Source organism: Leptonotus elevatus, chromosome 6, assembly GCF_054856555.1.
Source record: "Leptonotus elevatus isolate MCC_2025b chromosome 6, RoL_Lele_1.0, whole genome shotgun sequence".
Classification (NCBI taxonomy): domain Eukaryota; kingdom Metazoa; phylum Chordata; class Actinopteri; order Syngnathiformes; family Syngnathidae; genus Leptonotus; species Leptonotus elevatus.
In genome coordinates this window covers 16,629,001-16,641,548 of record NC_141244.1, presented here as the reverse complement: position 1 = coordinate 16,641,548, position 12,548 = coordinate 16,629,001, and the positions used below count along the sequence as shown (strand labels likewise).

At 40.1% G+C, this 12,548-nt stretch overlaps 1 long non-coding RNA gene across 1 annotated transcript; it reads left to right on the top strand.

Moving 5' to 3' along the window:
- The first annotated feature begins 2,211 nt into the window (after window positions 1-2,211).
- LOC147172304 (uncharacterized) lies at window positions 2,212-5,141 on the top strand. Its single transcript, XR_015095404.1, has 3 exons — window positions 2,212-2,756; window positions 3,082-3,146; window positions 3,419-5,141. It is a non-coding gene; the product is annotated as an uncharacterized LOC147172304 (long non-coding RNA).
- The last annotated feature ends 7,407 nt before the right edge of the window (window positions 5,142-12,548 follow it).

Below are 12,548 nucleotides of genomic sequence, written 5' to 3'. Positions count from 1 at the left end.
TCTCTCTATCATGATTTTGTTGTTGTTAATATAAACAAATCAGAAACCAAACCGCCCGCATTTGGTAAATACTCGATTTAACAACAATCTGATTGGCTAGATCTGGATCAAACGATATTTAGCATTATATGCAAAATTGGTGATCGTCTTAATTGATCCGCTCAACGAAATAAGGCATTACATGTTATATTTAAAGTTTATCAGCGTTTTTTGGTGGCAAATGGTGACAGTCGACTGTAAATAAAAAAGTTGTTTTACATAGATACATTGCTCAAATTGGGGATCGACTATCAGTTTGGCCAAAACAATCCTGAGCATGTTAAGCCTACTACATACGGTAGGGCTGCACAATATATCGAGGAAAAAAAGTCGGCATCATGATAATGGCGTATTAATACTTTCATGCAGAAAAGGTATGTTTTTATCTTTGGCCAATCAGATGCAGCCTTAAATGTGCATCACCATCAAATAGAAGAAGAGTATCATCTAACTGTATTGTTCAAGTGACACCATTTTGGGCTCACAGGTGTTACAATTTAACTGTGGTATTGCATCGTAAATATGACAAAACACATGGAATCCGATCTGTTTGCATCGAAATAAAGCCTCTTCTAAATGAGGACGAAAATCCATTACATATCGGTTATCTGCTTGAGAGTATCGATATACAGTACACCCGTGTCTGCACAAACAACACCCAAAAAAATCCATTAAAAAACACCTGCTGTAAATCTAAACCACAGTGAAAGCATATCTCCTATTTATATGCTGCAATAGCGCAAATTTAAACTTCATAATTTAGCTGTGCTAGCTAGATTATAACACATTTGGTGTGGTATGATTTTAGCAGGACTAACATGCTTACATAAAAGGACTAAACTAAACCTAAACATAGTTTTAGTTTCTCAAAAGCCATTAAAATACTGCAACTGCAATACAGCGCATAATTGGATCGATTGTCGTAGAAAAAAAGCATTTATCTCACATATAAATGGATGTGAGTTCATTAAAAAAAGGGTGGGAAAAATAACAAATGTAGCTTTGATCATGACTTTAATTTTAAAGCAGATCATTTGAATGGAATCAGGAACTCCAGGGGCAGAAAAGCGGTTAATTAAGATCAATAGGATCTGCAACATGTTCCAGTTTGTGAGCATGGAGAAAACAGCACTATAATTTGAATGAGCGAGGAGGAAGAAAACTCGATGCTTTTCATTGCGGGCCCACACAGATGCTTTCTCTCAAACCTTTTCAAGTACGCTTGTGCAGCAGTCGGTGGTCGACTTAATCCAATCTTTAGCAATATGACACACACTGGACTTTTGTTTGAAAGGAGGGAATGAAATACATTTCATTCATAGAACAATAGTCCATGTAGAGAAGAGACCAGTGTGCTGAAATTAATAATAATGGCAGATTTAAAAATATATATATTATTAGTGCTGCATTTGCACACACGTAGCACTGAGGTGGAAAGTTTTCTTTCATTCCAAGTTGTAATTTATATTTAATACAGAGTAGACATACAATATCCATCTATTTTCTATAGGCCATGTCGTCATGTTGAACGCGGTGAACTGGATCCATGGAAAACATGTTGTTTAGTTTGAGTTTTTCTTATTTTGTGTATTTCCTGTGTAAAAAAAACAACATCACTGTAAGTATAGTACTAAAAAATCAACCAAAATATTAAAAACAACCTTCCCAAAGTCAAATACTGTTACTGTTTAATAGTCCACAGATTTGAAATAAAATAAGTGCAGTTATTAATACTGTTATTAAAGTTAGAGTAAAAAAAAAAGGTAGGATGGTATCGGGTTCTATCCCAGTAGTACCGTGTCACTATCATACTCTTATGTATATGAAAAATATTTTGTTGTACATTTTATTGTACATTTAGAACAGATATAAAATTTGTGATTAATCGTGAGTTAACTATTGAAGTCATGCGATTAATTACGATTAAAAAATTTAATCACCTGACACCCCTAATTATATTAATTTAAAATAAAAATCAACGCCAAAGGCTCGTGTATTAAATTAATTGACAAAGATGAAAACAAAGGATCATTCTGTTATAATTATAGCTTGTTTCTTTAGTTTTGTAAATTTTAAATGTAGTTTGTTTGTTTTTTGATTTGTATTTCTTTTTATTTTATCCCCCCCCCCCCCCCCCCCCCGTTTTTGTTTGAGTTATTTCGTTAGTTTTCATTAACTAAAAAAACCTTGCCCATCTGAAAGCTCAAATTTTATAACAGTTGAAGCATCAGAAAAAAGTCGTACGTTCTGGGTATGTAGCCTACTTGAATGTTTGAAATGGATGAAGACTTCCCATTTTTCAGCAGTACAAAGCAATTGACTATGAGCACCACTGACAAGGCTGCTAAAATAAAACATCCGCACCGGAGCCAAGGTCTGCAAAGGTTCAGACAACAAAAACAATTGGATTCTCACTGCTGCTCTCATATTGCCGCGGACGCATTTACATTAGCTTGTCAAAAGCCCGGTGCAACATGTCCTGACCTCCCAGCATGCCTTGCACATTGCACTGCCTCCCCCGTGAGGGCTGCTGTGACGACCTTGGACGAGAGAAGAAGCGCAAAGAGAAGAGCTGACTTGGAGCTTTTCTCTTGCGTTGCTGTATTGTCTAGTGTTACACAGTGACAGAGGAGGAAGAGGAGGAGGAGGAGGAGGAGGAAGAGGAGGATCGCGCTCTGACCTTCACCCTGCGCTCATGTGTCCCACCTTGGACGAAGGTTTCTCCCGGCTAGATGTCGTTTACACTGTTTTCTGCTTCGTTTCTCCTCCTGTCTTTATTCCATCCCCCTTTTTTCTCCTCCTCAGGCTACATATCACATACATTACCCTGCTTCTCCTCTAAACACACTTCCTCTCATCATCGCACCCGCCCTCCCTCCATATGACCGCTTGCCCTCCATGCTACTCTCTACTTTTTGCCTTCTCTGGCTCCTTCTCAAAACAGACCTTCTTTCCCAGCTTGTCCTCTACCTCACTTCTTCTCTCTCTCTCTCTCTCTCTCTCTCCCTCCCCCTTCCCTCCTCGTCGTCCTCTCCTTCCCAGTCCCAGGGCTCGTTTAACAATGTCCACATTCACCTTACATGATCCTCAGAGACAAGCCAATAAAGGTAACAGCACATGAATATTGTTGCAGGTTCGTATAAGATTGAATATTCACTGCTTTAGGAGATTAATAATAAGTGAGTGTAACAGATACACTCCAATGCACACATATGGTGCGATGAATCTTTTTTTTTTAGTTTATTGCTGTACTGTCGTTTTTTCCCCCTGCAGATAAATTGACATTCAAGCTGTTGGTCTCGTACCATCTCTCCTACAGTCACAAACTTTTCCCTTCACTCTCCTCCTAATTCCTTTTTTTGGGTCTGTTTGTTTACAGATCTGTTGCCGCCATTTTTTTCCCCTCTCTCCCAATCTCACTCCGGCTGCTTTGAAGTCGGCTCATACCTGCTGTCACGTACCACCTGTTTCGTTCCCAGCCGGTCAGCGCCAGATTAAAGTATGCTACAATGGGCGCGGGACAGAGCTGAACTGAGCGGGACCGGCTTGGAGAGATGATGAAAATCTTGTTGACGTGATTCTTCGGGTTCCTGGGGTGCAGATAAACTGGATTTATGGGTTGCACCATGGACCTAATGTCAATAGAGCAGAAACATAAAAATAATAACATTGATAATCAGGGTTGGGAAGGTTACTTTTAAAATGTATTCCGTTACAGTTACAAGTTACCTTGTAGTTAGTAACGTAATCCAAGTACCATCATATTAAAGTAATGTAACTTTATTACTTTTGGATTACTCCAATACTGAGTATGCTCATGAAGACAAAATAAAAATAAATATCACCGCAATATATATTCTATACAATGTGCCCATGCTATTTGCAAGGTGATAGGGACAGCCTACAAATAGCAAAAATCCTTGTGTAATTAAAAAGCATGTTGATTGATTGCCATATGCTGTTTTCGAACTGTCACTAAAAGCAACCACACCTCACAGTTTAGACAGACAGGCAGACAGACAGATAGATAGATAGATAGATAGATAGATAGATAGATAGAGTCATCCAATAAGGATGACGATGCGTGACATCAACTGCAAAATGCACTTTTATCCCAGTCCCAAGTTTAGCCATGTATATGTTGTGTATGATGTTTAAATAGCGAATTGGTGGGAGGAATATTTGTTTGGAAGGTGTAACTTACATTATGGTTGTAGGCTAGCGGGCTAACTAGCAAAAAGCTACAGCGCGTAGCATGCCGCTGGACTCTCAGCTCAAATTTTCGCTGCGAGTTAGTTCCAGTGAATACCGGTTGCCATTTCCTCCTCCCGTTCGTGAAGCTTTTTCAAACTGCCCGCGTGTGGAGGACACGACTAGTCAGTTTGTTCGTCCCCACCTTCCCGACATGTAGCAACGGTCCCATGCTCTGTCTCTCTCTCTCAGTAATTTTTTTTGGGTAATCTGATTACGTAACGGCGGTACATGTATTCTGTTACTCCCCAAGCCTGTTGATAATAATGATGATGATATAATAATAATAATAGTAATAAATGTAAAAAAAAAAATTCACATATATAAATTATATACAATGGCCATAACATTAAGCACACCTGCACAATCTAATGATAACTATAACAAAATTTGCATCAATTTCGCCTTTACTTTTGAGTCACACTGTCAGAGAGGTAATCAATGAATAAAAGAAGGCGTCTAGCTTAACATTTATTTATTTTTGTGTTTCAGGTTGAGTCTTGGGGTGTGTTATGGATGTGCAGGGAGTCATTGAGTTACAAACGAGTTCCGTTCCTACACTGGCGACGTAGCCCGAATTTCCGCGTAAGTCGGATTTCACTGTTAAAGTCGAGATTTACGTCAAAATACATTGTACAGTAATACAAATAAAAAATAAAAACATATTTGTGGCACACGGAAGTTGCCGGAACCAAAATTTAATGTTTCCGCACGGACATTCATTGCTGCCGGATGGCAAAGCGGAGCTAATGGAAACTAAACACGGAAATGTGACGCGCATGACGTCTCGAAACATCGTAAGTCACGTACGTTGTAACTCGAGGACTCCCTGTATTATACTTATGCAGTCCTTTATGATGAGTTACTATGCGTATGCCGGTCGGGGGGGGGGGGGGGGGGGGGGTCATTGTGTTATGGATGTATTATGTCCCTTATATGATGGTGATGTTTTATCTTTATTAGCCACTCCTAGCTTGGCAAGTTTTATGCAGTTACTATGTTCCTTATGATGATAATGTGGACAGTTGTTATGCAGGTGCTATGGCCTTATTTTTCCTAGTCCCTCTTATTTGATCATAGACACCTTTATTCTGTCATATAGAAGTGTGCATTGCCCGAGCAAGAGTTACTGAATGACACTTTTGCCAGTACGTCAAGATTCCTGTCATCACGTTGAGGCTTCTTCCAGACAAGCTTTTTCCAGGTCTCAAGGTACTTAGTCAAGTTTTCCCCGCGTTTTCGTCAACAAGGCCATTTGAATCCAGCCCAGCTCTCTGTTCTTACTTTGTATTTTTGTATATAAAGTCCATTTCATTACTTGTGTTGTCTTGTCTGCGTTTGGGTCCTAAATTCAACACATCACGTGACATAACATCTTTTAAAAATATGTTTGATACTGTGGATGTTCAAACTGACCTTTATCACTTTTGCCAATATTTTGAGAACCTCCTTTAGAAGCAAGAGGATAATACAATCAAAATTAGAATCAGATATGTTGGCCAAGTATGTAAAATACACACAATTTGTCCTCATAGTCACGACCCGTTCAAGAAATACGAAAAATAACAAGGACCAACAGGGAGGCAGAATGGGAAGCCTGGCGGTTCACTAATTAGCGCCCTGAGTTTCTTAGATGTAGAAAAGGGAGACATAAGGAAGGAGGGAGACAAGGCCCAAAGTGTGCTCCTTTAAACTCCTATACATAATTAATGACTTCACATAGAAGGTACAACTTTTTGTGTGTGTTGGAGTTGATTTCATCTGCTTCTATTTTCATTTCATCCTATCTGACATCATTCGACTTTGTTCTTCTCTGGTTCCCTTCCTCTCCGCCTCCTGTTTCTTCAGATCCAAAGCAATAGGTGAGTTGAAAGGTTAGCTCCTACATTGACCAGGGTAACTCAAGAATCCCGATCAGGGACATGAACATTGCAACACACTGAAGCAAAGTCCAGTGTGTGCACGTGTGTTTTCTCGCAGGTGATGGAGCATGGGCAAGAGAGAAAGCGAGCTACTTGTTTGATCCCAAGAACAAAGCGAGAGGGGAGGGAAGCAGAGGGAGCCAGCAGGAGGGCGGCAAAAAAGGAAACGGAGAGCGAAGACAGAGATGGTTGGCTGAAAAGGTGGGCGAGAGACAGACATGACACAGAGAGAGAAAGCGAGGGAGATGGGTTAGGGGGAGGATCAGGCCTCATGAGAAGAGCTTTGTTGAAGGGGGTTTGAAGATCACCAGTGGCTTTGTCAAACCAAGCGAGAGGGAAAGGAACAATCTGTGCCGTTTACTGGTGCCTGCAACACGTGGATCGTGCTCAAGGCTTTTTATGTCTCTATGTGTGTTAAACAGCGACCCGTCTATCCAAGCCTGAATAATCATTCATTAGACGAATAGACTTATGCAAAGTAAGCCCCGATTCCACAAGGAGAATACTTATTGGAATGGCAGAATGTTTGCCGTCCATCTTTGCGCCAGCAGGAAACTTTAGCTTCCGTAAGTGTATTCACAAAGTCACATTATTATTTTGTCCTGAACAATGTGACAAAAAGCTGACAACAGCATGTCGTTTTGGGAGACATGATTGAATTAATTCCCTTAGATTGTACTGCATGGCTGTGTAAGAAGCACTGATAGACGTTAATGCAACAAAATATAAGCTAGGCTGTCTGCTGTCACAGCGGTAATTACAGGACACGGGTGCATTATGTTGTTTTTATAGAATAGCGATGCAGCATATACGCATAGCGCACTATTGAAAGTAGGACGTCTGATGCTGCATTCGAGACTGCGGGGAGGTCCCACGATCCCATTTGGAGTTTGCAAGGGCAAATGAAAACAAAAAATATGGATGACAACAATCTTTTTTGTCAGCCTTTATCATTCTTTTTAAATATCGAGAGGATAAAGGGATCTTATCTGTGAAACAGGTGTTCAATGATTACATCTCAAATACATAATCCAATATAATTCGTTTAATGCTGTCATGATGGAACGTGAGTGGTTGAGTGATGGTGGACCCGAACTACAAAAACAAAAACAACAAGAACACCCATAACAAACAAAAACCCAACCCGCCCACAGAACCGAAACATGACAAATGTATCATTCCTACAACTACACCTCATGACAGTCGAGCTACATCAATTTACCCTGACTTCTCTCGCAGGCCGTATATGGAACACGGGTCGTAGTTTCCACACCCTATTGCCCCATATTTGTTTCCATTTCCTACGCCTGTAATTGCAAATTGCTTATCTTAGTTTGTCAGAAACAACTGACGACAAACCGTCCACCTGCAGGCCTCCTATGCGGAATAAGCAGTTTGGATAATGAATGGTTGCGTACTTGCATAATAATGAATGTATCACACAACTATTATTCGCATTTGTCATCAATCATGCCGCGTGACGACTGCGTTGAATTCTTTCATTCTCACTACACAATGTGCATGACATTTTACTGATGCAAGTGAAATCATTTTACACGGAGGTCTGTGATCAGCAGGTCCCGCTGTGAAAAGCTCTTGAAAAGTGCTGAAACAAATAAAAGGAGGCAGCCGGAGGAGACAAGAATGCGGGAAGAGAAGGGAGCAGAAAGCCGAAGGTCGAAGCGGCGACCTAAAAACAATGTTTAATGTTTCGTAAAGCACAATTACGTTTGTCTTCTCCAACTTGTTGTCTGTGTTTTTGTGAACATTGCATACTTTTTATGCCATCGAGCGACTTGAAAACGTTCCTTTTTAGTCTAATTAAAATGTGATTTGCACTTTAAATGCATCCCGTCCAAGGCTGCAGTATATTATAATGTTACTGGATCACCTTCACGCACTCTTGCACATGACATTACAGTAATATACACAGAAAAGCAGTCCCCTCTATCTCTCTCCTTTGCTCTTTAATTCCATCACCTTTGTTGTTTAAACCAGGGATATTCATGTTAGTGCTGAAGATATCTAATTATTCGATGAAAAACAATAGAGCAAACAAATCCATGATTAACCCACACACGGAAAAACAGAAGAGCTCTAATTGCATATGAAAAAACAAATCCCACAATGATACAATGAATGCTTACCCACCAAACACCACCCAACAAACCACACTTCACCTGACATGCATCCGTACATGGTAAACCGCTTGTTCAAAGCGAGACTCAAAACAGCAGGAAAACATTGGACCTCATGTTTTTCATGTATAAGCCGACATTGGGAATTGAGAGAGAGAGAAAAACAAACCTTTTTTTTCCTTAAATTTAAACCTCTGTGACAACAAACCCAACCCCCATCGTTGATCACTAGCTTTTTATTCTCTTCTTCTAAAACACAGTATGTTTGTTTTGATCCACAAAACATGTCCAAGAGAAGTGAGCCCCGCAGCTTATTCTGTCATGAGTAGAAATGTCTTATTTCCTCAAATAATGGCCATTCCTCTAAAAGATGCCTTCCCCATTTAGTCACCCGGTTCATAATCAACTTATGACTAATAAACACCCCACTTAAACACAATCATCCCTTTTCCATGTTGAAAAAACCAGAATGTAATGTAACTACATTGTTCATAGTCTTTTAACCAAATTCTGTTGAAAACGCTGTTGTTAACCAAAACAGCAGAACCTACCAAATTAAACAGGAGAATTTAAGACAGATACGAAAAAAACTTGAAGTTTGGATTTGAAATATATATAAATAATATATTTACAAGTGTTTAAGCATTGTGGACATGTTTGTGTTGAAGCAAGATTTACATTTTTTGTTTAGTGCAGTGACGTTCATGAAAGTAGGAAAAAGTCCAGTTTGAGTTCGGTCTAATTTTCTCATACTTGTTGCTGTACACACGTTTACAAATTGGATAAGATGACATCTAACAGTAAAACCAGCCATATACGAAATTAATTGTATGGTCGGCATATCGCTTTAAACTGCTTAATCCATCCAAGCTCCACGTGTTAGGAAAACTGTCATTTTTTTAAATAACAAGAATATAAGAAGACATTTTTCTTGTCAGACTTGACTCATCTGAGCTTAAAAGTTCTTCCTTCCTCGTTATTATCATTCTTTTTTTTCCGCATATACTTCTTTTGAATAGCAAGATTGCATCACCATATTCAAACAAGCAATCCCGTTGCTATTAATTCTGCGGCCTTGCAGTGCTTTTAGCTGTCTAGACCGGTTATCTGCCTATGTTTCAATCTTCATTCTAATTGGCTTTTCTGGTCCAGAATGCTTTGGTCAGCTCACAAGAAAAGAAAACTACCTCCGTCTCCATCAGCGACAGAAATATATCGTCATTAATTCCATGCATTTATGTTTTATAGTACAAATTAGCATACGTTGCATCATCACAATGGGGCTTTCACTAGCCAACGAAATTAACCCAAGGTTGCTGTTTTCCCCCCACTGTGCATTCCATCGGGACTGACGGGAGGAGCTGGGGAACAAGCTGATGACCGTGCAGTATATTGCAGGATGAACCGGTTTGAATAGTTGTTTATATAGGGAAAGCAGAATCATAACAGTGTTAGCTACTCCAACACGCCTCAATGTGTAACGGGATTCTGATTAAGGTGAGATATTTTAAACTAAAAAGTAGGGGTGTCAAAATTTGTGTGTTAATTTTGAGATAATTTAAAGTTCCTTTAACGGCACTAATGTTTTTAACACGTGATTAATGATTGCCCCTTACTTGAAAAACCTGTACTGGGAGAAATCCAGTCGCAACACAGCAGACGCGCCCACGGCGAAATTTTGCATTAATAACTTTAATAATAATGCATATATTTGTGAAAACTGGGGTGAAGTTGTAGTTTACAATTAAAAATGTGCAGAATTTAACAAGTTACTTCATGTTAAAGATTAGATCGATCTTAATATGAAAAGAAAAATGCACTGAGCTGTCACCAATGTCTTACAAATGCAATTATGCCAAACACAAATCAATATCTCACTCGTTTTTGCAGTATATCTTGTTAATTTTAACTCAATTTTATGAATTAAGATGCAGCCATATTTCTATTAGTTAAACTTTTTTTTTTTTTTTACACTTAAAACAGTGGCAGTGGACCCACAGCCCAAGTGTTCATCAAAAACAAGGCACATATTTAATTTCCAATAGAGTATATGGATGGAGAAGTTCCATACAGGAGGCCATCCATCGTCTCATCAGTATTTGCCCAAATGAGCCACATTATGAGCCAAAGTTGGATCGTCTTGGTGAAGCTCTGCGCTTAACTGAGCGCAATTCCGGATTATCCACGTCTTGTGAGCTTTTTATGTAAAGTTCACTTCAGCATGATACTGCTCCAGCACCGTGACCCCGTGGTGACAAAGTATGTAAGGAGCAGGAGAAAGAAAGGAAGGGATGATCATTAGAAAGGGCTTCCATCAGCGCATGGGACTGCGCTGCCTCTCCCTGTCAGACAAGAGCAGTCGAGTGCAGAATACGATCTGGGCGCGTGGTGAGTCAGCCAGCAGCTTTACATTTAGCACATGCCAACGCTAGCGGGACTGAACAGCAACGCGGCGGGGGTGCTTTCTCTCTCTCGCGCTTTCTCTGCTGGCTTCTCTCCGCTCCCTCTCATTCTCCTCTTCTTATTTCAACCAATTACCCATTATTCCCCCCCCCCCTCCTCAAACTCTCTATTCTTGCCCTCCATCCCCCCCGCCCTTGTTCTCGCTGGCTCTGTAGTCTCCCAGTGGTCTTGCTGAGGGACATATGCTGTTGCATGGAGAGGGGGGATGTCAGCTTGGATTTCAGCACTGTCACAACAGGGGAACACACGCTCACACGCGCACACAAACACACACTGGCAAAGGAAGCAAATGGCCGTTAATAAATACTCTGTCACACACTCATACACACAAACACGAGCGTGAACATGAATCATGCGGCCACTTGTACAAGACGAATACATACTGAGAAAAGAGTCTCTCCAGGGTGTAAAACGATGCTTCTCAGTAAACTGCTGGACGGGCAGAAAACAGTCCTTTTCTAAGCGGGTGAGAGGGGAGGAAACGGAGGGGAAATTGGAGGGAGAGAAAATGAAGAGGGTCTTTTTGACCTTTAACAAACACTTTATCGGATCTATTTTTGTTGAAAGGAAGTCATAGAGTCTCTAAGTACACATTTACAGACCCTTTGCTCCTTTACATTAGGGGTGGAGAGGAGGGAAAGGACAGCAGGAGAGGTAAGCCTGACTTTTAACAAACACTTGGTAATAAACCTTTTAAAAAATGAAAGCGATGAGGGTTTTAAGTTGTTACCCCACTGGGAGTCGAAACTATTTTTGTCCATGGAAATTAGAACCATATGCATTATGTGTATGCGTAACGATGGCAAATAGAAAACAACATATTCATACATGTTCCTCATTGCATCTAATAGAAAGAAAATCATGAAGAGTTGACATCATCCCATTGGAGAAAAGCAAAAGTAGGAAGAAAAACAAGAGGAGAGAAGTACGCTCGTAATTTGTAACACGAGTCGAGTTCTTTGAAGGGTAAGAGGAACAAAATGTGATGGAAAAACAAAATGGATGACCCCCGTGAGTACCAATTAATAATTGGATCAGTTACAGAGAAACCTTGAAGGTCGAGCACAATCTGTAAGGGGATGCAGGTTGACTGAAGATTTGCTCAAAGGCAGGAACATTTGTTCCCATAGGAAATAATGAAAATAGAAGTCATCGGCTCCAAGGTCAAACTATCACTGTCATAAAATTTTAATTAACAGGGAAGGAAGTTTTGGGAGAACTATTCATAACAATATTAACAGTGGACAGCATAAGGTAATTCCTGTCAAGATTATGATGTTAAAACAAATCCTGTTGCCTGAATTCAAAAATTGTGGATTACCATGACTTGGATGGTAAGACTTTTTTTTCTCCAAAAACTTGTGCCCCCATTTTTAACATTCTGAATGCGAGTCCATTTATAGCAAATGGCACTTCGTTTATATAATGCTTGTCCACCTTACAAGGCCTTCAAAGCGCTTTACATTCGACTACTCATTCACTTACTGATGATGCCGTATCAGGAGCAACTGGGGGTTCAGTATCTTGCTCAAGGATACTTCGACGTGACCGCAATAGCATGGGATCGAACCCACAACCTCTGGGTTGGGAGACGATCACTCTACCACTGAGCCACGCCGCCTCCACTTCACGTGACAATTGTATTATTGTGAAATTAAAGCAAAACACACAGCATTTCTTTGATTCTTGTTAAACTGAAGTCACATGCAACATAGCAATGGCATTCCACTCGTGT